This window comes from Brassica napus, chromosome A4 (assembly GCF_020379485.1).
Source record: "Brassica napus cultivar Da-Ae chromosome A4, Da-Ae, whole genome shotgun sequence".
In the NCBI taxonomy this organism is placed as follows: Eukaryota; Viridiplantae; Streptophyta; class Magnoliopsida; order Brassicales; family Brassicaceae; genus Brassica; species Brassica napus.
In genome coordinates this window covers 6,294,669-6,320,706 of record NC_063437.1, presented here as the reverse complement: position 1 = coordinate 6,320,706, position 26,038 = coordinate 6,294,669, and the positions used below count along the sequence as shown (strand labels likewise).

At 34.6% G+C, this 26,038-nt stretch overlaps 2 long non-coding RNA genes across 2 annotated transcripts; both read right to left on the bottom strand.

Annotated features, from left to right (window-relative positions):
* Positions 1-338: 338 nt before the first annotated feature.
* Positions 339-10,650, bottom strand: LOC106423355. The gene is made up of 12 exons (XR_007338904.1): positions 8,400-10,650; positions 8,220-8,289; positions 8,091-8,124; positions 7,906-8,015; positions 7,280-7,639; positions 7,071-7,162; positions 6,918-6,976; positions 6,545-6,778; positions 6,255-6,443; positions 924-6,184; positions 774-845; positions 339-694 (listed from the first exon to the last, which is right to left on the bottom strand). It is a non-coding gene; the product is annotated as an uncharacterized LOC106423355 (long non-coding RNA).
* Positions 10,651-13,372: 2,722 nt separating this feature from the next.
* LOC106434129 lies at positions 13,373-21,945 on the bottom strand. Its single transcript, XR_007338903.1, has 10 exons — positions 21,684-21,945; positions 17,185-21,572; positions 16,154-16,983; positions 15,932-16,007; positions 15,667-15,845; positions 15,409-15,550; positions 14,670-14,782; positions 14,461-14,571; positions 14,019-14,364; positions 13,373-13,938 (listed from the first exon to the last, which is right to left on the bottom strand). It is a non-coding gene; the product is annotated as an uncharacterized LOC106434129 (long non-coding RNA).
* Positions 21,946-26,038: the final 4,093 nt, after the last annotated feature.

Genomic DNA, 26,038 nt, shown 5'->3' with positions numbered 1-26,038 from the left:
GTCAAAGAAAGTACGAAAGAAAAATGCAGAAGACGATGATGGTGACGAGATGAAAGAATCGAAGGATTGTCGCCACTAGCTGAAGGAGAAGATGATCGGAAGAAGAAATGCTCATGATGAAGAATTGTTGAGCTCTGATACCATATCAAGAACTTTAAAGTAAAGAAGAAAGTGACAAAGATGGAGAGAAAAGTTTGTTATGAAAAATATCAATCTTCACATTAATCTGTAAAGTAAAGTTGTTTATATACAACTGTTAACCTGAGCTAACATAAGCTTAACCAACAACTTAGTGTGCTAACATACCCATGAGTATTTAACACGTGATAGAGATCAAATTTACTATAATCAAATATTAAAATCTATAAAAGCCAAAATGATAGCTTCAGCCTTCGCATGGTATCGTAGTAATACATAAAAAGTAAAGAGGTTTCATAACAAAAGGTTATCGTAATCACAAACTACGTTTTTACTACTTCTGAAGTTCCGCTAGATGAATATCACAACTTTTTCTAGCAAATCAAGAGCTTCTCATTCTCTGAGTTAGACTCTGTCTTTTCCTTATGGAACTCCATCTCAATCATTTTGCAACCGATGTAATAGTATCTTTAAACAGCTTGATTCACATATAATCTAATAGCCATTAGGACGCAAGATCCTATCCATTTCCAGCATTACATATGTCATCTCACACCTGCGTAATCCAGATCATTACTTAAGCAATTATCAAAACATCGATGAGTTTCATTGTTTTTTAAAAGCTTTGAGATTACCTTTGGCTTGTAAACAGACCATCAACGTGAAAAAGATCATAAGTTCTTGGATACATCGATAAAGCTTCACACCTATGAAACAACAGATCACATTACATATGCGAATTCAAAGTGATTAAAAGTAGATAGAATAGGCTTTGATTATTATACCTAGAGAGATATTTCAGTTTCTGTACATGACAGCCATTGTTGAGAAGCTTGAGAGCTTCGTTTCCAAATGGTATAGGACAACCAAAATCAAGAGTTCATCTGCATATATAACAAAATCAAATTCAGAAAACTGGGGAAAGAAATATATATAAGCTTAACATTCAAAATTGGAGAAGGATCAGTAAAGGAGATCACAAGTAGGGAAAACAGAGAAGACGAAGAAGATGGAAAGATTAGGTCGAAGATTATCAGATGTTACGGGTTTCTGAATAAACTGTGACATGGACCGTATATGAGCCAATAAAATCTTCTTAGTGGGCTTAGCAACTGAGCCCAACCGTAGAATCCTATTTTTATTTCATTTTCAAGTTGCAATTTTAAGTTTAAGAAGAACTGGCCTAGCATGAAAGAGTATTTTTTATTGGTTAATTTAAAAATTTTATTTGGCATGCTTTTCCATTGAACATATTGCCCTTTTAATATTGTAAGATATATATATATAAGATACTAGGATCGGCCCGGGCTACGCCCGGAATTTTTCTATTATATTTATTTTTAATTCTATTATTTTACTTTATTTCAATATAATGTATATATTTATATTTATTATTAAAATATAAATTATTTTAAAAAATTAAATGTGCTTTTTATTTTGCTAATTTTTGGTCTAGAAGATTTGAAATTTTTACTACTCAAAATTTGTTATATTATTATTGTAAACTATATTTCACGTGGTGTACAAACATACTAAAACGATTTAAGCTTAATTAAAGTCTGAATATATTTATTGCCGCACTTATTTAATAGGTAAAATAAATTTTAAATGAACAATCTTGTTAAAAAAAATTTGTTAAAGTTTTTTTTTTGGCTTGAGAACCATTAAATTTATAACTTTTAAGGGTATTAGGCATTTATCTTTTGATTTCTTTTGTTCTTCTCCATCTAAGTTGATGTATTTTCACTATATATATATATATAATTAGTTTGAATAATGTCATAATCGTATTTGTATAATACTGTTATTTTCTCAGAATGGGTTGGTGATCAAAATAATTATTAACAAAGTAAAAAAAAAGTTTTGCATTGTGGTTAAAAATCTACAGTATAGTTGTGTCACATGCTAATACGTATGTAATTGCATTTTTTTCTCATATAATCTACGAAATATGCTTGCATGATCATTTATATCATCCATCTATTGCAAATGATTCTTGTTTTTATGTTTATTGTCCTCAACGTTGAAGAGCAAATCATTATCATACGTTTTATTTTTATGGTTACTCAAGTGTTCTTAAGTATGTTAATTAAGTACTACCTAATAGATTATAGTCACTTTTTGTCTTTTGTTTTTTCATAAACCCTCTCTGCTTACATTAGGTACAAATACATGTTTTGAGAGAAAAGTGCAACCCGTGCAATTATGTCAACATGAATTTACTTGAGGAGACTTTGAAGCTTTGAGAAGGGATGTCTTTGGACCATGTTGATCTATGTTGTTTTGTTTGTCGTCTCAATGGCGATGAGCTTCATTTCGATATTTATAGATGAGTTGTAAGATCGCTGGAATACTTCATAAATTGTAGAAAATGTTATGTATTGTAAAGATTTTTTTGGTCAATATAAATATTTCTTTTAGATTTCACTAATGACATCATTCATATTAACTATTAGGTGACCTTTTGAGAAAATGCAATAGAGTCCTAATGTAATTATGATTTCTCCCAAAATAATTGGGTTTACATCTGTTAACTGTGTGCATTATTAATTGGAGTCTACAACCGGGATTTTCGTTTGATGAAGCACTGGGTTTGTTCTTCTTATACATTCTTTACGGACTTGATTCGTCGAAATTTGAAACCATTGTCGGTGAGCAAAGCCGTGTTTACTTTGTTTTCAAAGAAGCAATTGCCTCAGGCCCCACATCATAGACATACATTTAGGGCTTCATTTTTGATAAGTTTAGTTGGCTTAATTGATCACTTTGCTATATGTAATTTTGTAGTTACAATATAAATTAACATTTCTTATGCTTGTTTCTTTTGTTTTTTAAAAAAAAAAATTTATATATTGATTTTTTGTTTATTTCTATTTTTGTATAATATATTTAACTTGTTTTATTTCTAATTGCTTCAGAAAGTACTAAACTTAATTAATTATTCAGCTAGATAATTATACAATCTCATAATCAGAATATTTAAGCTTTAATATTCTTTAAATTTTACTAATAATATAGGTTTACAGAAAAATATAAGTATTTTTACATAACACTATTTGATTCTCTTATAGAAACTATTTACAATTAACTATGAACAAAATAAATTGTATAGATTTCACACAATTATTTTTATAGGTTGATATAATAATAACGGTAAATTGTATATATAGACCCATTTGTAAGGCCTCATATTTTTCTTATCTCAAGCAACGGTTAAAACATCTTTCCTCCGCTCCCGATTTCTCTCATCTGTTCTCTGTCTTCTCGCTTTTTAATAAAGACATTTAATAAACTTTCCATCTTTTATTTTCATATCTGTTTCTTTGCTGAGAAAACGGAGGAAATTTTTTTTCTCTTTTATTACAGACTAAGTCCGTGTCCGCGCTACACGCGGATATTGTGTGAAGTTAAAATTTGTATATGACCATAGTTGTGGCTGTTTATGGTTGTTGTTGCAATAGATTTAGAGTAATTATAAGAAGGAATATATGAAATTAAGTATTTTAAAATTTATTGCTCATTTTTTTATGCAGATGAAATGGGAAGTGAATCGATTGAGATGTAAAAGTGGAGGGGAGTTTATGTTTTTGGTTGTGTATAGTGGCTTTCTGTAGTAATGGAAATTAAATTAATGTGTTGAAAATTAAAAATACAGTAAAATATCTATAAATTAATACTCGATAAATTAATAATCTCTATAAATTATTATATTTTGCCGATCCCAAACTTATGCCAGTTTAAATTTTGATAAAAATCAATAAAAGAATAAGATAATAATTTTTTTAGAAAATTCTATGCAAATATTTGATCCCTTTAAAATTAGGGTAATTCTCCTAAATAGACCATTTTCAAATTTTTATCACAAAAAGGAAAATGACCAAAAACTGAATGTCATTAGAAAATAAGATAATTTACTTTCTCATCTCATAAAAGCATGATAGAATTGTAACATTTTGGTATGCTCTTAGGGTTATAAATTGTTTGAGTTCTTCTACTTGATTTAACAAATAATGTTTAAAAGACTTTAAATCTTAGGAAATCCACAACAGTTTTGCACCTTCTCTTTTCAAATCATTGGCAAACTATATTATGTAATTGTTAGGGAAAAAATATCAAATTATTTTGTAGAGATTGTGTATTTTCACTATATTATCATCTGCTGGCTTAAAATAATATTAGAAATTTTTTGAATTGAAAATTAAATACTAATGAGAGAAAATGATGGCTAAATGTCTTAGCAGATTTGATCTTAGAAGTAAAGAAAATTAAAAATTAATGTCAAATTTAGTTTTAAAAGGTTTTGTCTAAGTTTTTTTTTTTTACCAAAAAAAGGTTTTGTCTTCGGTTTGTGTTGATCTTTGTTTTTGGAAACTACTTCCTGTATGAGTATGTTGCAGTTGTCATTTGATAAGATAAAATCATTTGCTTCACAGTGGAATACTGGCCGGAAGCTCTAATCTATCTCAGTGTTTATATAGATTTACATATTTGATAGATATTTACAAATGCTGGGATTAATTTCTGTTTATACATTAGTTTTGTAGTTAGAGCTGTTTTCTTCGTGTTACAAAAAAAAGAAAAAAAAACTGTTTTCTTCAGAAAAGAGTTTTAACAAAAATATATTTTCATTGATGCAGATCAAAACCAATTCAAATGATGATAGTAAGATATTTATTAGTAAACATAATTTCGTCAAGCAAGTTCCTGACATTTATAATCATATGAAATTTCTAAATCCATTTAAGTTAATAAAAGGTAAGAATAGTGGAGAACATACAACACATATATATTCCATAATTTATTTCCTTTGAGTATGTTGTCATCTATATTTTGACCATAATGTTTTAAAATTTCTCTACACTTGCTATACCATATTGAACTCTAACATTTACTGGTTAATGACAAAAAACCTGAAATGTCAGCATTTAATCTTATTTATTAGTACGATACAGAAGAAAGGACATCGGCTTTCATCAAATACTATTTCTATAGGCATCTCCAACAATGACACCAAATTTGGTGTTGAAATTACACCAAATTTGGTATTTTGGTGTCTTAATTTGTTTGTCATCTCCAACAATGACACCAAATTTACACCAAAACTAATATAATATATTATTTAATATTTTCAGTTTTAAATTTTTTATATTGTTAATATTTATAATTGGTAAATAATTGTTTTATCACATTTTTTATTTTTTGTATTTTTATTATTGGTAAGTGATAAATGATAATAGTTATTTAGTGATTTATTTTTAAAAATTAAAATTTTAGTTTTTGAATTTTGAGAAAAATCAACTAAAAATAAAAATTAAAAAATGTGTTAAAATAATTAAAAATAAAATAAGATATTTATGGTTAGCTACAAATTTGATAATAATTAAACTATATTATAAAATAAAACATAATAAAATATGCATTTAAAAGATTTGGTGTGATTTGGTGTGATGAATAGTGTTACATCAAATTTGGTGGAATGGTGTGAACTTTAATGTTTTGTTGGAGAATTTGGTGTCAATGGGAGATGGTCTAAAGAAATCATATCACTTAATCAGTTTTATTCTTTAATCAGCTTCTCCTTATATCAGTGGGTGCTTCCAAGCTAGCCGACAATGTCTAAGTCAACAGCTGCATGGAATAATAGCCAACACGTTCACCAAGGTAGGTTATGTACCGAGAATTTTAGTAATCGGAGTAGGCGTAGATGAATTTATAAGATTGCAGTGTATCTTATTTGTTTAACCAGTTTTTATTTTTAATCGGGTCATAACCATAATTTTAAAACATCTTTCTACAAATACAGGGTGATATAAGTTGAAATTTTATTTTGCTGATCAAATAAGGTGAACATGGAAAACTGAACCAGCGGTTGCTTTTTTTAAAAAAAAAGAGAAAAACCAAGCTTGATAGAGAGCAGGAGGGTCTGTGATTTTGCCTAACTTGAGCAGCTAAGCCTTGCGTGCCTTCTTGAGTGCATAAGCCTTACGGTCTCTCAAAATCTCTGGCATTTTGACTGTTAATTCCCCAGATTGTTCAACTTATCCTCCTGTAAAAATCGATCCAGCAATCATTATTTCTTGCCACTTATTGATTATCTGAGAAAGAAAAAAGCTTACATTTTGTTAGGCTTCAAGCTTTCTCTGCATAGATTCATGTTCAGTTCAGTACGAATCCGGAAAGGAAACACCTTGATTTTGGTACACATTTTTCTGAGCAAGGTCTTGATCAATAATGCTAACCATTATTGCAAACAGATTATTGGCTGGGATCCAACTGACTGTAACATGATCAACATCAGGTTGAACCTACATAATGAATCAAGAAAAAAAAAAATTAACTTTGTGAATGAGGAAGAGGGAAACTAAAAGTGGCAAGATACACCCTTTGTTGAGCCGAACAGACACACCTTTCTTCCTTAGAAACAGTTCCAGCTCATATGTGAACTTTTCTAGAAGACCTCCCTTCAGTTCAACTTGGTCAATCAATTGTATTTGTAACAAAACAGTGTTGATCAGTAATGAAGATTAACACAGTCAAGCTTGTTTGTTTATCAAGCTGGCAATATATTTAGTCAGAAACCGTTACTACTGCAGTACTTTCAGTCCTTGTAAAGTCAGAATCTTCATAAGAGTCAAATAAGCTGCAGTGATAACCATTTAGAAACAGTTACAACAAAGATACAGTAAAGCTAGGAGAGATGGATGGATACAGTTTAAGCCTTTCATTGTTGTTTTCACCAAAGCAAGATGGAAAAATGATCTTCAAGAGAGAGATGATACCTTTCAACCTCTTCCTTTGGCATATCTGTAATAAGCAGTTCATCATCACCATGAAGAAGCTGAAATAAAATTCCAAAACATATGTAAAAATGCAACTGGCGAGAAAAGACCAAGTAATATAAAACAACTATTGTAAGAAGCTGAGTACACAACCTTGGAAAGTTTAAAGATGGCATGATGGATTTCATCTCAAGCAGAAGGACCAAGAGCAAACTGCATCAATTTGTTCTAGCCAAGGAAAAACCCTGAACCAATAGGAACCAAAATTCAAATCAGAGACCAAATGTGACGTATATTAATCTCACTTACATTCAAGCAACACCCAGCTATTCATAATTACAGAACAAAACAAAGAATCCGACCTTCCGTTGTGTCTAAACTCCTCAAATTTGATATTTTTCATGTCTTCTAAAGAGAAAGATGGACAAAGTTATATTTTTCAACACTCTCTGATATCATTAACAATACTCTCCTTCTGCTCCCTTTCTTTTCTTCTTTGTCATCGACAAAGCAACTGCAACTGCAATAACAACAACAACAAAAACAATACCTTTAGGGACCATTCATCTGATTTCTCTATTAACTTCCTGAAAGAAAAAACATATAAAGAGAAGAAGACATGCACTTAGCTACATAACAAAGAGACTGAAGAGTACATGAAACACAACATCAAAGATTAGCCTTGTCGCCATTGTCGGTGAACGGACAGTTCCTCTAGATACCTGCGTTGGGTAAATAAGCAGATAAGCAGGAGTCTGTGATACTTTACTTGGCTACCCTGATGGCGTTTTTGGTTGTTGCATTTTTGGGCAGACTAATGAGGTTGGCCCTTTATACAGTTTAGACTGGCAGCTGTTGCAAGCCATATAACACCATCATCATTTGTACCAATGCAAATTCAAAATATGCAATATGTTTTCTTAAACTGCAAGTATAAGCTTAGTTTGCAAGTGCTCATATTTTTTTCTATATAACAAAGTTTTAGTACCTGAGACATTTCCTTCACACAGTCAAGCCAAGATATCGCCAGTAAAAGTCTCCACCTTGGTCACCTCTGTTGAACTGATTAATGCACCATTGCTTTGGTTCTCTGCTAACCTAAAACATGATAGGTAGTTAGCTAAAAGTTGTATCATTTAATTATGGGTATTGAAGAAAGGGTAGATAATTTACCATAGGATGCACTTGATAATTTATAAAAGGTACTCTGCATATGACAAATCGTTGCTAGGATTAAACTTGAACGCACAATCCACACAGTCAATGATAAGTTCATTAAAAGGGGAAATATAATTTTCTTACTCTTTAAGCTTAAAGGTCTGAAGTATAGGGAAATGTTGGCCATCAATTAGCCTGAGATGGCCGGCTACATCTGCAGAACCAATAACTATCGTTTCAGAGACTGAGGTGAGGTTGCACTATCTTGGAAATGCGATACAATATCCTGATTCTATAGTTCGGATCATTGAAGATACAACTTACCGTACAGATCGCCTTCACGTCACAGTTTCCCTTGAGGGCTTAAACCTGAATCGCTTCGAATCAATGGAAAAGCAGTTCCATTCAATCTAGGACGGCACAGAGTTGTGAGCGATGCTGATAAGGGGTTGTTTTCATTGATAACGAAACCTTGTACGACACTGCCCTGTCCATGTGTTATTTCAGGTAGAGGATGTCGACGAAGCGAAAAGGAAAAAGCCCGATTAGAAAGAAGGGGCGTACCTGTTCATCGCCATAGCTTCAGGCTCTTCAAAGTAGGCTTTCGGGATTGCTTGGAAGTAAGTTTAGACGAAATTACGAAACTGTTTAGCCATTTATTCATGAGGAGAAAGAAAGGGAGGTGAAAAGAATCCATAAAGAGAGGAGTAAAGAACACAAATGATTGATAGGATGGATAGCTGTAACGGAGAAGACGAAGTAGATGGGATGCGACAGAGACGATGGAAGTTGCAGAAGTGGACTTGATCTGGGCTGTAAAGAAATAGAATGAGCAAGTTCATAAGAAGCTCATCATTTTTCATTGTCGACTTAAGAAGAAATGACATGTTAAAAAAGAGAATTTTGATTGGTTGATTTTTTGTGAGGACGTGGATATCCTCCCCATTCACCATATTCCCCTTTTAGTATAGGTTAGATATTCTGTTTTCCTTTTGTTGTGTTTCTCTCGGTGACCAGTTCCCGGTTCGTGCATGTTATTTCTGTTAGATTCTGCAGATTCTTCATCTCTTCAAATCAATTTTATTTATCTAATTTTTTTTAACGCCTCGAACTTTCTCTCAAAATATATGGCGGAAGAGCATCGATCTCAGACGCCTGAAGGCCACACCGTCTCTGTTCTAACAACTGCGGTTTCCTCGGCAGCTCCACTACCATGAATCTTTGCTCCAACTGCAATGGCGATTTCTGCCTCAAGAAACAAAGTTGCCTGAAATCCACCTTCAAATCCTCTATATTGACAGTTTCCCCGCAGTCGTTGGAAATCGTTTCAGTCTCTTCACTGATGATCTAACCTCTGGTTCGAAACTCATCCGCTGAATTGAGATAAGAACGACGAACGTGGCAACGCAGACGAAAACCCAGCCATAAAGACGGTTGAATCATTGCAGGGCATGCATGGACGACTTGTTGCGAGGCCATAGATACCCAGAGTCTATGGCTGCATCTTTCATTTCAAACCGCCGGTCGCTGCTCTCAAATACGGAAAGTAAGATTTCTCTCAATTTTAGGAAATTTGGTGATGGTGATAAATGGATGAATATTAATCTTTTTATAGGTGAGAATCACCGACTAAGATGGACAGATTCATTGAATTTGAGATCGTAGTCATAGTGGAGCGTAAGAGTTAAGTCTGGGTTAATTATCTCGAATTAATATGACTTGTAACGTTTTGGAGGTAGGTGAAGCATTGAGTCTAAAACTTCATGAGCAGACTCCCATGGGAAGGTTACTGACCCATCGACTATCTCAGAACAGCCATTGTTGGTAGATAGACGCAGAGGTATAGCAGATGAAGCCTAAAATTATCAAGCAGGAAGAAGATAACATCGATATGGACTTCTTCTTTATCTGGATTTCGGCCCAAAAACTCGGTAACTATCTGTATCAGTATTTTTAATCTAATTTTCGGAAAAGCCCATTAACAAAACACAAAGCAACCAATGTTAAATTAAAATAACGTGGATTGAATGGTGGATAGGTGTCACAATGATATGAACTGACTTATCTAGCTGGTATCATATGTGAACGCACATGAGTGAAGCAAACATCTGTTTATATATATATTAGGGCCGGCCCGCCCTACGGACGGGATGATAATTTGAAAATAATGTAAATAGTTAGAGTAAATATTTAATATAATTTTTATTATTTAAAAATATACATATTAGTTAAATTCTGTACATGTTATTGTACTGGAAGACTAAATAAATCAAGCTATCTTGATAGGTAGTTTTGATTCTTTTTTTTCTTGGGTGTCATCGCACTATTTTTGGTAATTTTTGGAGGTGGATGAATTTAAAGATTCTCATCAGGAAAGAAAATAACTTGTAATTATATATTAAGTAAATATATATGAGTAAAATTTATTGTTAGGTCGATTAATTATTAGTCATGTAAACCAAAAATAATCCTACTATATAAAAGGGACTAAATTCAAGGCTTTTGAGACTATCCACCTCAGCCAAAATATTCTCATCTAAAAAGAATTAAAAATAAATATCATTTAGAAAATAATTAACTAACATACAACTTTTGATATTTCTAGAAATTTCAAATTTGTAACTGCTAATTTATTAATAGAATCATATATCTATATTGAATTATGTTATATTTTAATAGTTAGACTTTAAGGGTAAATAAATTATTAATTTATAATATATAATTTATAACTTTATATTGTAGTTATAAATAAAGAGAAAATAACCGGGAAGGATGAAGAAGCTCATGTAAAATTATGTAATTAAAATGGTAAAATGGTGAGTATGATGAGGTGAATCTAAGAAAATTTGTTGTACAAATTATGGTGCTTTATTCGTCCACTATAATGATTTAAAATAAAATATATATTCACATAAATAAGTCAATATTTGTTGTTTTTTTGGTAAGATGTTAAGATTATTATTTTCTAAAAGGTTACACTGTTGTTTTTAAACAACTTATTACAGCAAGGAAACAAAAACAACCAACAACAACTCAAGGTAAAAAAAGCCTTAAGGAAGTCTTATACAAGAAATATAAAAAGAAGTAGAGAAGATGAGAAAGAAGAACTTACCGGGTAAGAGAGGAGACGGTCACGCATCATACAGTCGAAAGAGGCAAGGATAACTGATGAAGGTGAGGAGACATGACTGAAAGTAGAGCTTGATGACTGGAGTAGCATGTGCATCTACGTTGACGCGAGGTTGATTGATCTAGGCTGCAACAGAGTGTAGATCAGCCGGAGGAGAAATCCAAACTTCAGCAGCAAAAGGCTCCCATATCAAGTGAGAGAAAGAGCACTCAAAGAAGAGATGATGGTGAGTCTCTATTTCCAGATTACAAAGGGCGCACGTTCCTGAGACATTTAACCCCCAATGCCTCAAGCGATCCTTGGTTGGCAGTCTTCTCCGCAAAACCAGCCATGATATAAACGCATTACGTGGAATATGTTCCTTGAACCAAATATTCTTGTGCCAATATGTATTGTTGATAGTGTTTATATTCTTTTCTGACATTAGTATCCATATTTTTTGATAAACTGATCCAAAGAGATTAGTTTGTGGAGCTAACCAAATGAGGATTATAGTGTTTACTTTGAAAAAAGTAATAGGTTGAATGATAGATGGCGTGCGTGTCTTTTCACATGGAAATCTGCACATATATTAAAATTGTAAGTTTTGAATCATAGAGAAAATATAGTGTTTATGACTGAAGTTGGTACATTTCGAAACTAAAGATGGCTGAAATTCTTCTTTGTCAAAATGCATAGATGTGAATCTTATATGAATAGAGTTCTACATTGCTTATAGCAGTGTAATAAACTCCGTGTGTAAAGGAGAAAAAAATGTTATATAAGTGAAAACAAAAATTATGATTTTTTTCTTGTGCCTATAGGCTCTTCGCAATTTGAAGAAGAAAGAACATATTGTGTGAAAATCTTTGGCTCGGTCAAATTTTATCCTGTTGTTTATAAAACTGTTGTTATCTGATTCATGTAATTTTTCAGTGTTGATTTAAAAGCCCAAAAAACCCATCTACACTGACTTTTTTATATTTTTTCTGTGATTTGAATTTAAAAAGAGATAAAACTTTCGATAAGTTATGTAAACTCAGAACAAGTATTTAGCTTTAGAAAGCATTTACATGTTTCAAACTTATAATATATACATATATAATGTTTAAAATTATGCATATAAAACCTGTGTAAAATGTGTTTGAATATGTTTCTCTTCTTTAATGTGTTAATTGTACTATATATAATATTATTTTAAAATTTCAAAAAGTTTGTGTCACTGTCACATACAAAAAACCATCAATAAAAAATATAATTTTCCATCTACGACAAAAAAATGAAAAATTATTAACATATAAATTTAAATTAAGAAAAACTAACATTGGAAAAACAAGAAGTTAATATAAAAGAAAAAAATTAACAAATAATATTATAAATAAAATAAAGTTTTAAGATACAATCTGCGCGAAGCGCGGAAAAAATCTCTAGTAATATTAAAGTATCGTATCTCGACATGTTGGACAGCTAAATTTGATATAAACCAATCAACGATGCACTGGTGGTTGCATGGCAATGCGTTGACATTCTCTTCGCTTAAGATATTGAAATTTTCTTTTAACATCTATTTTCAGTTTAAATGATTATATTTGAAATTTCCAGATTTATAATTTTTTTCATTGATTGCTTTTAATTGTGAAAGACTCCACGTCAGTTTCATTGGGGTTAACCAAATTTTCAAATACGAATATTGTGAATATTAATGAATCTTTGTTCTATTTTTATTATGCAGATATAGATATTTTAATATATTTATTTTAGTATAAGTTATGTAGTTTCATTCTTGTTATTTTTTTTTATCTGGTTGTTTTACATTTTTTATTGAACTATGCAAGTATTAAGTATATATATTTTATTTTCATATCAGTATCAAAATTATGGTTCAACCTTTTATTTTAGTATTTTAAAAACAAATTACATCAAATAAAATATTATAACCTTACTCTGTTCACAATACTCACAAAATATACTTATTCTACCATTATAAAAAAATTTGATATATATTTTTAAAAAATTATTAATTTATTCTTAATTATACGTAACAATAATTTTAACTATTTTATAACGACTTTCACTATTTATTTTATTATTATTTCTGTAAATTATATATGGTATTGATGAATTTTCTAAAAGAATATACTGATTAATTTTTAGAAAATAATTTTTAACATTGACCTCATAAAACATATTTACCACAAACATAACAATAACCATTTTATATCAATTAAAAAAACATATTCATGTATTAGTAACTAATAGAAAGAAGATTTTGTAAATCACTTTTGGAACATGTTTCTACTTGGGTTTTGGTTTTTGATGATAAACAACTCTAACCACAATCTTGAATGTTAAGCGAGTTAAGCTACTGATGGAGATGGAATTATTCTCATCTTCCCCGCATAATAAAATAGCCTTAACCTATCGTACATTTGTTGCAGACTCTAAATCCTAACTCAGCAGAAACACTCTCATGTAGCCACTGATTATGAAAAAGATCACTGCAAATCTGAGCAACAAAGGCTTTAGCTCTGACTGCTCCTAGAAAGATAGGAGTGTGTTCATCTGATAATCCACAACTGCAACAATCCTTCAGCTATTGTTGTCTACACATTCTTCCTAATACCATGGTAGAGCTTTTTCCATTTTTCAATCCAACTGTTAGGCACAATTTGTGGGCCATCTTTATTCCCTTTGCCACCATCAGCTTGGCCTCTGCCTTAACCACCTCTCACAAAACCTCCATGTTGGTTCTGGCTGCCAATATGTATATATAATTAGATGATAAAAACCGCCACTACGTTGATACGAAAGCTAGCTCAGTCAATGACACTTACATTGGCAGGCATCTCACATAAGGAGTTGCATCACTTCTTAGTCTTCCTCCCCCAGTTCAAATTCCTTGTCAGCAATAATCAGTGGCTTTAAGTCATTTTAAGTGCAATCATCAAAAGCATCAACTCTCAAACTCAACTATTCTCTTGTAAATGAAAAAGACCAAACATATAGCAAGACTTAACCAATAGAAAACAGCTAGGGAGATCAGAGATGGAGGTTCTTGATGCACCAATACAAATGATGAACCACAATCATTACATCATATGGGTTCTGCAGTTCTTAAAAGCTTCAACTACTATCTCACTCTCCATACTTTTTGGGATGGACCAGAATCGTCTAACAAAGCTTACAAACTCAATATAAGTTTTTCTTTCTTATGAGTATCCAACAACTAATAAGGTTGAGAGACATTCACTTCAATGAAATAATAAAACACATTACCTTATCATATATTCTCGGCTGGGATAAGCCATGTAAGCCCACAAATGAGTAGTCGTGACTACGATTCAATAACCAAGCAACATCATCTGACATAACTCCATCCACTATAGACTGCATAAAATGTGATGATAAGTAGTGAATATTTAATGGTAAATGCTGCAACAGTCTGAACCTTTAGGTTGTGAAACAAACAACAGAAGCGTTTTTACCTTTCATAAAAAGTTATTTCTTTGATTTCTCCATGTCTTCTTTCTATCTTCCTCATCCTTTCTTTTTATGGTCTCTTCGGTTTCACAGAATCATATTTGTGCTTCTTTTGGACCTGCTAAAAGACAAACTGGTTAAGATTTTCGGGAGAGGGTAAAACTTGCCCATGTTTACTGCCAATACATTCAGCTCACCATAGCACCGATTATCTATAAATACTAAAATATATCGTCAAACTGCAGGTCAAAAGAGTATTGTGAATACGCTATTTACGTAGCGGATGGTTCAAAATTCCGAGACCGTTTCCTAACCGAAATTTAAGCATTGACCATAAGTTTGATTAAGTTGGTGCCTTTACAACTTAAAGAGTTACAAACACTAAGACACCACAACCACCATGCCTCTCGGACACATTGAAATAACACCACAGCCCCAAAAGATATAAACATTTATGACATGGCAAAGCAGAAAGGTACGAAGCAAATCTATTGCCTCCATATACATCATTGGCTTTTAGAAGCAAAATTTGTTTAGTTGTAATCACAGAGCATAAATTTGCAAACAGAAACCACTAACATAAAATAAAATAGAAAAATAGAAAAAGAAACCACTAAATATCAGTGAAACTTACAAATTTCGATCAAAGACCAAAACTTCACAATGACCCACAAAATTAAACTGTAGTTACCTTGCAATTCAAGAAGCCTAATAGATCTAGATTAAAAACTAATGAGAGGATACCTTCTTGAAATTCTTCGCCAACACTGCCCTCACCAAATACCTGAGAGAATCTCCAATCTAAAACGATGAAGCTCCGACCTCATCACCACCATTCATTCTCTCCTCTCTCACTATGACACTATCTATGCTCTCACACACACTCCTGCCCCTCAGATACAATATATAAAACGAAGCAATAGTTTGTCATGATCAATCAAAAAGAATCAGTTGAAGAAATTTGCTAGGTCAAAGATGGAGTCTAAGAAGAGAAATACTCACATATATTTATACACAAAAAACACCGCCTTGCAGATCGAAACAAAGCATTGAAGAAGAAATCGTCTTGTCTCTGCAAGGACTGCACATATTAAGCATAATTGCTTCCCTGTTATCCGATTGCCACCAAGAACCAGATCTTGAAGTAAAGTCATCATCTCGCTGATATTTTCTCCTATTGCCTGGCAAACAAACAAAAACATCAACATTGTCAAGTTGAACAGAAAAAGGGACAAAAAAAAAACCGGTTGCTCGAAGGTGTTAGTACTCTTTCAGCGAGGCTGTGGCTATCTGTTGCTTGCCTGACCCCTTCTAGCTCTAACTTGAATGTAATCTCCTGAAACCTGATTATAAACTCCAAATCAACATCTCTAAGGGAATATCTTTCACTAAACTAAAACTCAAATTCCCTTATGCATTCGGTTCATGAATCCATAAAGAAAAACAGTTTTTATAGTCAGAGGCAAGAGAGAGATTGTGAGATAAAAACCTTTGATTTTTTGAAATAAAAACCTTTGATTTGGAATTTGTAGACGACGAAGCCGTAGACTCGTTGCCATTACCGTGTGGGATCAACTTTCTCTTACTGGAGCTTGTATCTATGTCTGAACTCGATCTGATTGTAGATTAAAAACGTGTTTAGATCCAGAGATTCATCGTGAAGATTCGTCTCACATAACCCTCACGAAACTCCATTGTTGGTTTAGATAATCATCTCGATAATCAGATAAAACTCCATTGTTTTCACGGATTGAGAGAATGAATTTCCAGAGTAGAAGACTAACCGCCTTGCAGAAGAGAAAGATGAATTGAATGTAGGATTGTGGTTGATGGAGTTAAGAAGGAGATAAAGGGAATTAATCTGCTCGAAACGTTTCGGTTAATCAGCACAGAAGACTAAACGACGAGATTAAAGATGATCCAAAACCCAGAGAGATAAAAATCCGAGTGACACGTGTCGACATAGGAGAATTCGACTTATCTACGTGGCAGAGGACGTGGCGCAAGGAGAAGGGATGAAACTATACTTTATATATAAAGATAGATATTGGATCAACAAGATTCTTACTCTATTATAAAGCTCATAGATAAGGCTTAAATGTTGTTGAAATTATTTAGGACAAAAATAAGCACAAAGACACTTGTAAACGGGGGTCCCCTTGTAAAGGTCGTCCGCATCCTTAAAGCAAGTGGCCCACCCCTTTCTTTTCAAAGTACACTGAAATTGACACTCTAGTCGTGAACAAGTGTCCTCAGTAGTCATATTCAGTCTCTCCTCACAGCCAAACTGACTATCACTATCTCTATCTCCCACCACTTCTGTTAATTAAATAAATATATAACCACATCTTTTAATATCGATATAAAATATATTAAAAAACTAATTAATTTCATTCTGTAAATATATTTGACATATTTGAACTGATATTATAAAAAAAAACATATAATGGTGTAAAGAGCAATTTATTTTGAATCAAATTTTTTTTTGTAATATATTAAAATAATATTATGGATACGAACCTAAAACGAAAACGATGAAGATAGTTAAAACGATGAATGTGACTTGAAGCTGTTTGCTCATCTTAAAAGGTAGAAATAGAATGAAGGTGTTTTACGAACTTTAGAATATAGAGTAGTAAATGTGTTATTTTATTTTTTTTAGAACTATATGTGTGATTCTGAAAATTTAGAAGAGTAGTATGTGTCTATATATAAGAAGCTAAATCTATCATACCTTGAAACTAATCTATTTTTAGTGACAAACCTCCTTAAAATTGGTATTTGAATATATATATATTTCTATCCAAATTCCGTATTTTTGGCTAATCCATGAGAAATCACTTTAATTCCGCAGTGTACCTCATAGTAAATACTTTTCTAGTTTTAATAAAAAAAACTAATTTAAAAAAATTGTGTTGAGATGTAAATTTTGATTTAAAACTTAAAAATTCAGTAAAATTACAAAGATATCAAAATGTATATAGCATGATCAAAATTATGGCTGTAATTCAGCTGCATGTTTCTCTCTTCTCTTTACGGGGATATATTTTTTTCTCCTTTTCCCTTTTTATCAGTTCCAAATCTTTGAGAGAGAAAGTAGGAGTTTTTTCCTTTTTGTTATTCAACAATTATGATTGAAGAAGCAGAAGACAGATGGTGTCGGCAATGAGTCAAGGCAATGAGATAGAAGAAAGGTAGTCCTGAGCGATGAGGCAAGACAATGACGACCACATGAGATGAGCAATAGCGCTGAAGCAGGAGTGAGGTGGTCTTGGGTGGTGAGGACCACATTCAACGAGCAATGGTGATGAGGCAAGAGACCACGGTAAGAGGGATGTTTTCATATGCCTGGAGTTCATCATACACTTACACCTTCGCCAGAAGAGGACATATACACTAAAGATGAGGTCATGGAGATAATAAAGAAAGGCATGATTGACCAAGATAAGATGTACGACAAGATGCACCAAACGATGGACATTCTTTTATCTTCTCCACAACAACATTGCTTGGATAAGCAAAACAATGGAGGAGCTGCAGCAGAAACTGGAATATACTGAATGGATTATTTAGAGGAATCAATATTAATATACCATAGATTTTACCCATTTTTCGCTATGGTATATAGGTGTTTTTAAATATTTTATATTTGTTTTGGAGTCTTTTTAATATGTTTTCAGGTTTTGGAGTGATTTGGAGAAAAATTGTGATTTTGGTGCATTTTGGAGATAAAATGATAAAGATACATAGCTGACCATTGACCATGACTATCGATCGATGGGAGAAGGCAATAATCAATCGACACACACTCCATGTTGTCGATCGACGGTGAAGCGGTCAGAGGCCATAATGGTTCCAGCCGACTTTAAGCCCAAGTCCCACAAAAATTATCATATTACCCCTGGTGAGTTTAACCTAATATATATGTGCTCTGCCATTGTTCTAGGCAACACACGATTTCTTACTTTCATACAGCAAAATACTTAGAGTTTTAGGTTTTGAGAGAAGATCCAATAACTCTTTCAGAGATTTGTGATTGGAACTCAAATTTGTCTACTCTATTCTATTTTATGCAGTTTTCATATCTCTTTGTTATGAATTCCTTAGCTATGCATGAGTAGTTCTTCTTGTTAGATTTAGGGTTTAGATATTCAAAAGGGATTAGCCCAAAATATAGAATTGCTAAGTGTTAGGAATATTAATCAACTAAACTGTTCTTAATACATGTGTTCTAGAGTAGCTAACTAGGACCTTGCCTTTAGATAGTACGGCGCAAGCAGAAGTTTGGTTCTATGTCTGATTAGTTTACATTGTGCTATGATTGCTAGAAACAAGTGGAAGCTGATTTAGTTTAACCTAGTGAACACGTCAAACCCTTGCGATAACGCTCCCTGGAAGGTTCATCGATCGACAACTCGCTAGTTGCATTGATCGACGGGCTGAAAGGTGTATCGATCGACACCCCATTGTTGGAATCGGTCGACACAAAGCGACAGCTGAGATCCTAGATCTGGCGATAGATAGTCTAAATATACGAAAGTTGATTGACTTTTCTTATTGTTTGAGTTCTAGAATATCCATATATGCTTAGTAATCTATATCTCTATAATCTTGATTGTTTGAATAGAAACCCTAAGTCTAACGTTTCCCATATCTGTCTTAAAACCCAAATCAATCAATTGAACAATTACTTGTTCACCCTTGTTATTTACTGCTTTAAAACCTACTTGACTAGCTTAACTACACAACTAGATAGATCTAATGTGTGCATTAGCTCCATGTGAATTCGATACCTAAGTATTACAATTGAACATCTTACTTTGAGAGAGTAAATCACTATAGGGTAATTTGAGTGATATAAAATTTGGCGCCGTTGCCGGGGAGCTTCGATCTCCATTAGATCAAATTTAGCTACATTTAGTCTAAGTAACTGTTTCTTGCAAAAATTGATAAAAAAACATTCTTGTCTTTTCAGGTGCATGCCTATCAGTACTAGAAGCAACAAGTAACATGCACTTCTCTTTTCAGATCCTGCACTTCTAGAACGCACCATCCGCAAAGAAAAATGTAACACATTGGTCGATAACAACACCTGCTCGTCGAACGACACTCGCCTTCCACCGTCGACCGAGACCATTCTTCCATCGACCCCCCCCCCATACCCACCAGACATCGATCGACATTCCACTCGGACATCGATCGATACTGAGCCGCGAGACATGGTTGTGACACTAGTTTTAATTCATGACGCGACTGGAAACCTGCATGACCAGGAGGATCATCTGCGTAATGCATCAGGTCAGAAGATAGATGATCAAGGGGTTGTAATCCCTGATACCGATGCTGATATTGCAGCTGCTCAAGCTGTAGACGAGGCTGCTAGACTGAGGACATTATCTGATTACAACAGGTCAAATTAGTACTACGAGAACAGATCTGCTATCCGTCCTCCATCCATACAGAGGCAAGACTTTGAGTTGAAGCTTAAGTACTTCACACTCATGGGACAGACACCATACTGTGGGTTATCACACGAGCATCCTATGGACCATCTAGAAAGGTTCAACGATCTAGTTTCTGCTATTAAAGCCAATGGAATCCCTGAGGACTACCTATTTTGCAAGCTCTTCAAGTACTCACTTGCTGGAGAGGCTTCGTACTGGCTTAAGCATCTACAGCCAGGATCTCTCACATCCAGGGCCGATATCAAGAATGCATTTCTATGCCACTTCTTTGATGAGGCACTTGTTGAAGACTTGAAGAGTAAGATTGCTACATTCACACAAGAGCCTACATAGTCATTCAGAAGCTACTCGATCATATTCAAGTCATATCAGAGAGACAGTCACTACAAGAAAAATGTTCATTCTTAGCGTAAGAATACAACTATCATATGCTAATGTTAGCATTATTGAAACCGCTATGTCTGCCCCAGCTATCTTAGGTGTCCACTCTATTATAGCAGTTGTATAAATGTTGTTATATTAGAACAGTATGATAGCGTATATTAATTATATTTATATAATTTATATATTTTTAAAATAATTTAGTTTTTAATTAGAATTGATATATTAATTAATAATGGTTTATTGGTTTAATTCGGTTCACAAAATAAAATGAATTAACCAAATAGAAATCTGTTTTATAAATTTAATCGGTTTACAATTAACCGGTTTACAATTAACCGGTTTACAATTAACCGGTTTACAATTAAACAGGTTTACAAAACTTTTTTTTTTTTTGACAGCAAGAAATTTACAGACTCATATTGACTCTGTAAACCATATTGGTAACTCCGCATCCATGTGAACGACAAAGGACAATTGCTTTCTTGCACTACGTGCTAAGCTATCTGCCCGAAGATTCGTCATCCGAGGTACATGGACGATGTCTGAGTTGAGGAAGCTTCCTTTGAGGAGCTTGATATCTTCCAAATAGCTTTCAAATGCTGGCCATTCTTCTGGTTCGGAAACCATCTTCACCAATTGAGAACAATCCGTTGCAAAAGTAACCTGAAACTGTCTTAAATTCTTCATGCATTCCATTGCCCAAATCAAGGCCTCTACCTCCGGCGCGTCTCCTTATCCGGTTAACCCTATCTAGTTAACAATAAAATATAATTATAAAAATCTAATCTAACCCTAAACCTAACTAATGTCACTGCCGCCGCCTCCCTCCACCGAGAGTCCATCACGAGAGCTCCGAGCTGGTCGTCATCTTCCAGTACACCGGAGCTCGGACCTTCTCCACGCCACCATTGTGGTCATCTCCCTGAAGCCCCGTCTCATCCATCTTCTTCCAGATCTACCGCCGAGGCGACCAAACTCGTCATCTTCCCCTCTTCTTCTTCTATCTCTTACTCGGACCTATGCACCACCACCAAACATCATCTTCTCTGCCTCATCTACCTTTGGTTACCAGAAAAAAAAACAATATCAAAACAGAGAGAGAGAGAGAGAGAGAGAGAGAGAGAGAGAGAAAGAGAGAGACAGAGAAAAAGAAGGGAGATAGAGAGATACTCCGGCGCATCTCCTTATCCGGTGAGCCTCGGCGCGTCTCCTTTTCCGGTGAGCCTCGGCGCATCGTCCCAGCGAGTCTCTGTCTTTGTCGTCTACATTATCATCTCCATTCTTTCTCAGTTGACCATATCTGAAAAGTGAGACATGAGAGAGTTGGTGAGATTTCAAGCGTATAGAGATGGAATAGATGAGACTGAAAGAAAATGAGAGAATGAATATCTCGACAGAGAGAGGGAGCCAGAGAGGAAAAGAAAAGAATAAAGAAAAGGTCTAATCCCAACCGTTGATTTAATGTATTCCAACAGCTGAGAAGGTGATGCTTGTATATGGTTCTGATTGGACAAAAGAACTTTTTTTTCCATCAATAAGTTTTAATATTAAAGGAATCGGGCCAAGCCCATAAACATATTACATAAAAAGCCCAAAAAAAACCAACCGGGCTAAAATTCGTTATCCAAATGGGCCAATTACATCCGGCCCAACTTGGGGAAACCCTAAACTCATCGACCCTTGAGTGCGGCCGCCTCGCGTGACGTCCTTTTCGATGCGAGGACACGTGTTTCCATCCTCGACTTCGAGGGGACACGTGTCGCAAGATCGTCGCTCCACCACTGATTCTCGTCATCGTCGGCGCTCTAACCTTCGGATCCACCGGAGCAAACCAGGCGTCTATAGCTCCTCTAGTCATCACCGCCATCATCTTTTGGCTTCTAATACCAGAGAGAATCAATCGCCGCGGCGAGATCTCATCCGTCACCGTTAACCGTATCACCCAAAAGAACACGTCGCATGCATCATTACCCTTTCCACCGGAGAGCTTCACTCTCCTCCGACGAGAACATAACCGAACAACACATCTAAACCGCAGAATTAAGCCCAGCGAAATAAAACCCTAACGTACTAGGGGCCAAAAGCCGGCAGCGCAAGGCTGTGGAAGCCTTCACCCCCCGGAAACTGGAGCCAACGACGGCGGAACTGAAAAAGCTTCCCCGCCACGGAGACAAGGACCGGCGGCGACGGATCTTTGAAAGCCTCCGTCTCCCGGAGAAAAAGAACGGACTCCTGAAGTCTTCACCGCGCCATCCTTCCCGCAGCCGCGTTGTGACTCCAAGACCAAAACCCGCGAGCGGTTGATGGCTGACCAGAGCTCAGACAGGCGGAAACCGGAGGAGACGAGGAGGAGACAGGACATGTAATTTTATCTAAAGGAAAAAAGGGTTCCAGCGACGGCACGGACGCTCACGCGCCGACCGACCGCCGGATCCCCTTTATAAAGCTTTCTCTCTCTTCTTCTCTCTCTTCTCTCTCTAAAGGAAATTAGTTTTTTATTGGACAAAAGAACTTTATCTTTCGTTTTTTATTTTCCTTTGTTTTGTCTTTCTTTATTAGGTGATTGTTTTGTATGTAATTTTTCTAAGTTATGTTTTATTCAAAATTTATATTTTTGTAATTTATAATTTATTAAAAATTAGGATTAAAATTAGGAAATATACTTGCAGATAAATTTAAAGTTGAATAAATTGTGAACAAATATAAAGTAATTAGATCATTGAATAAAGTTTTAAGATTAACTAGCATTTGACCCGCGCACCCGCGCGGGTGTTTGTTCATCGTAATCATATGTTTTTAATTTATGAAAATGAGATAAATGTAAGTGTTTATACCTATTACGTTATAGATTCATATGCTATTCAGGTTTAACATTGGTGTGTCTTTGTTCAATGTGATTAGCTTTCATTTATAAACTATGAGATTGTGCTATCTTTTATTATGTTTTTTATTTAGTTTATTTTGTAAAATAAACAATAAAGTATTAGAGGTATAGGTATACTCGTGGGTTTTTTTAAATCATATTATAAATATTTAGTTTTGAAGTTGAATTTTCTTTTGAGATTTTTAAAAACAAAAATGGTATGTAGACAAAAAATAATAATAATGAAGCCAAGATTCAAAAAAAAACATTTTTTTTTTGGTTGAAATTTTAAATTGATTAACAACAAAAAAAAAAATTACTGACCACTAAGGTTTATGCTTTCAGTTAAAGAAACACAAGTCATATAATGGGAGGATAATAGATTATGGTGGCGGCGAAGAAGCCCGACTGAGCCAACGCTGCATCATGTCACCATAGAAGTTTGGCTTCCGCTTTCGCAGTGAGGATATCCTGTTCCTAATTGTCTTGTCAATGTACCGAACCATTTGATCTGCACTGAGGGGATTACCTTGATGGCGCCTGCTGTTCCTCTCACGCCAAATACTATGGATGCTAGCTTGGAAAGCAAGCTTCAGAAGACATGTATCAATCTCCCTCCTGCGAGGAGATAGAAGAGATGCGACGGTGATATTCCAATCAGGATTCACACGAGAACCCAAGAGGAACCCTACTAGATCGATCCATACTGTAAATGAGTAAGGGCATGCGAAGAACAGGTGGTCACGAGTTTCGTCCGGTTCCCCACAGAGGAGACACGGTTGCACGCAACCCCAAGCTCTGCTTCTCGCTCCCGTCGACAGTCTATCCTGAAAAGCCAACCATGTGATAAAAGCAAACCGTGGAATGCTCTGCGGAAACCAAACAGCTTTGCACCAAGGGAGGCTTGGGTTTGGGACCCGAAGCTGTTCCCAAGTTGCTTTGCTCGAGAAGGTTGGTTTGTAATCCTCATCTCCATGGCGCCATAGTCGACGATCATCAGCCGCGTCCTCCGCCGGAGCTGGAACAGAGTTGATGCAGGCTATCATCGCCCGTAGGTGATAGCCACGACACCGACGAATGTTCCATTGTCCCCCAGAGGCCACTTCTGAGACCGTCGCGTAGCGGGAGATACCCAAGACCTGTGTTCCTGAAGCACCCGTGATGTTGATAAGTCTGCCAACCTGAAGCCAATTATCAAGCCAGAATAAGGTGGCTTTACCATTCCCTATCTCGGACCTGAGAAAAGATGCAGCTTGGTCCCTAAGCTTCAACAGTTTACGCCATATCCAAGATCCTGCATACTTATCGTTAACGTCCCAGAAGCTGTGAGTACGCAGCAGATAAGCCTTCGTCCAAGCTACCCACGGAGAACCGGAGTTCGTGAGTAATCTCCAGATCAAGCTAAGCGCGAACACTCTTGAAGTGTCTCTAAGACGTCGAATACCTAAACCTCCTTCCTCCTTAGGTCTACAGACATCCTCCCAAGCGACCTTTGCCTTCGTGTGCGTGTGTGGCGACCCTGACCAAAGAAAAGCGGCACACATCCCTTCAATGGTATTTAGACAGCTCTGTGGAAGCCGAAACACAGAGCACCAGAAGTTTGTTATACTTCCAATGACTGTTCGAACAAGCTGCAAACGTCCCGCATAAGAAAGAGATCGACTTGACCATGACATCATACGCGTGCGAATCTGATCAATCATAAGAAGAGATTTAATGTAAATTTTTTTTTAAAAAAAGTATTATTTAGAAACCTAATTTATGTTAATAAATTGGGCCATAAAATTATGAAAGAAAAGTGTAATGAACTTTAGTCAATGATCCACGCCCATATTTTTTCCGGGAAAAAAAAATAAAAACTATTTCCACACTTTTCTAATGCCATGAAAGTTCTATATTCTTATATGTTTCTCTGCAGCCGACGGAAGCTTTGCGCTTGCTTTCTAAAAAATGAGAATAAGTTAATGTCTTCAGTCTAATAACTGTAAACGATATATCTATTATTAATTTCAGCGTTTGGCATAAAGGTTAGAGTTTCTTGATTGAGGTTTATTTGAGTTTTTAAGATTAGTATCTTCTAATCTACATCTTTTATTTTTTATTTTTTATTTTTTATTTTTTATTTTTTATTTTTTATTTTTTATTTTTCAGAGACTCGCTAAGGTATGGAATACCAAGACATTTCAATCGGATAGACAGAGCCCGGCTTCAGTTTAGAAAAAAACAAGGAAAACCCCCTTGCAAGCCCTTGATCGGTAAAAGTGTGGTAAAAACTTTCCTTTGGTTTCTTTAGCAGAATGATTTTAATACAATTTTATTTAGCCAGGACATGATGGAATGAGTAACAAAATGGATTGATTGTAGAAGGTCTTAATAAATGAGAAGCTAATAGCGATTTTTCATTAGAGAAGTCGGATTGACTTGATTGTCGCAGCTCTATTTAAGTGCTAGGTTTGTAAATATTATTATTCTGAGCATATAGGATATTGACTGTTTCAGTTCTGTTTAAATGGTAGATTTATAAATATTATTGTTCAAAGCATATAGGATATTTGAAATCTTTATTACTTTTCATGCATGAAGTATTAGTAATATAGACCAACTACTCTGTTGTAGAGAAAGATAGACCAACAACAATGGATCTTGTTACCCTAAAAACACA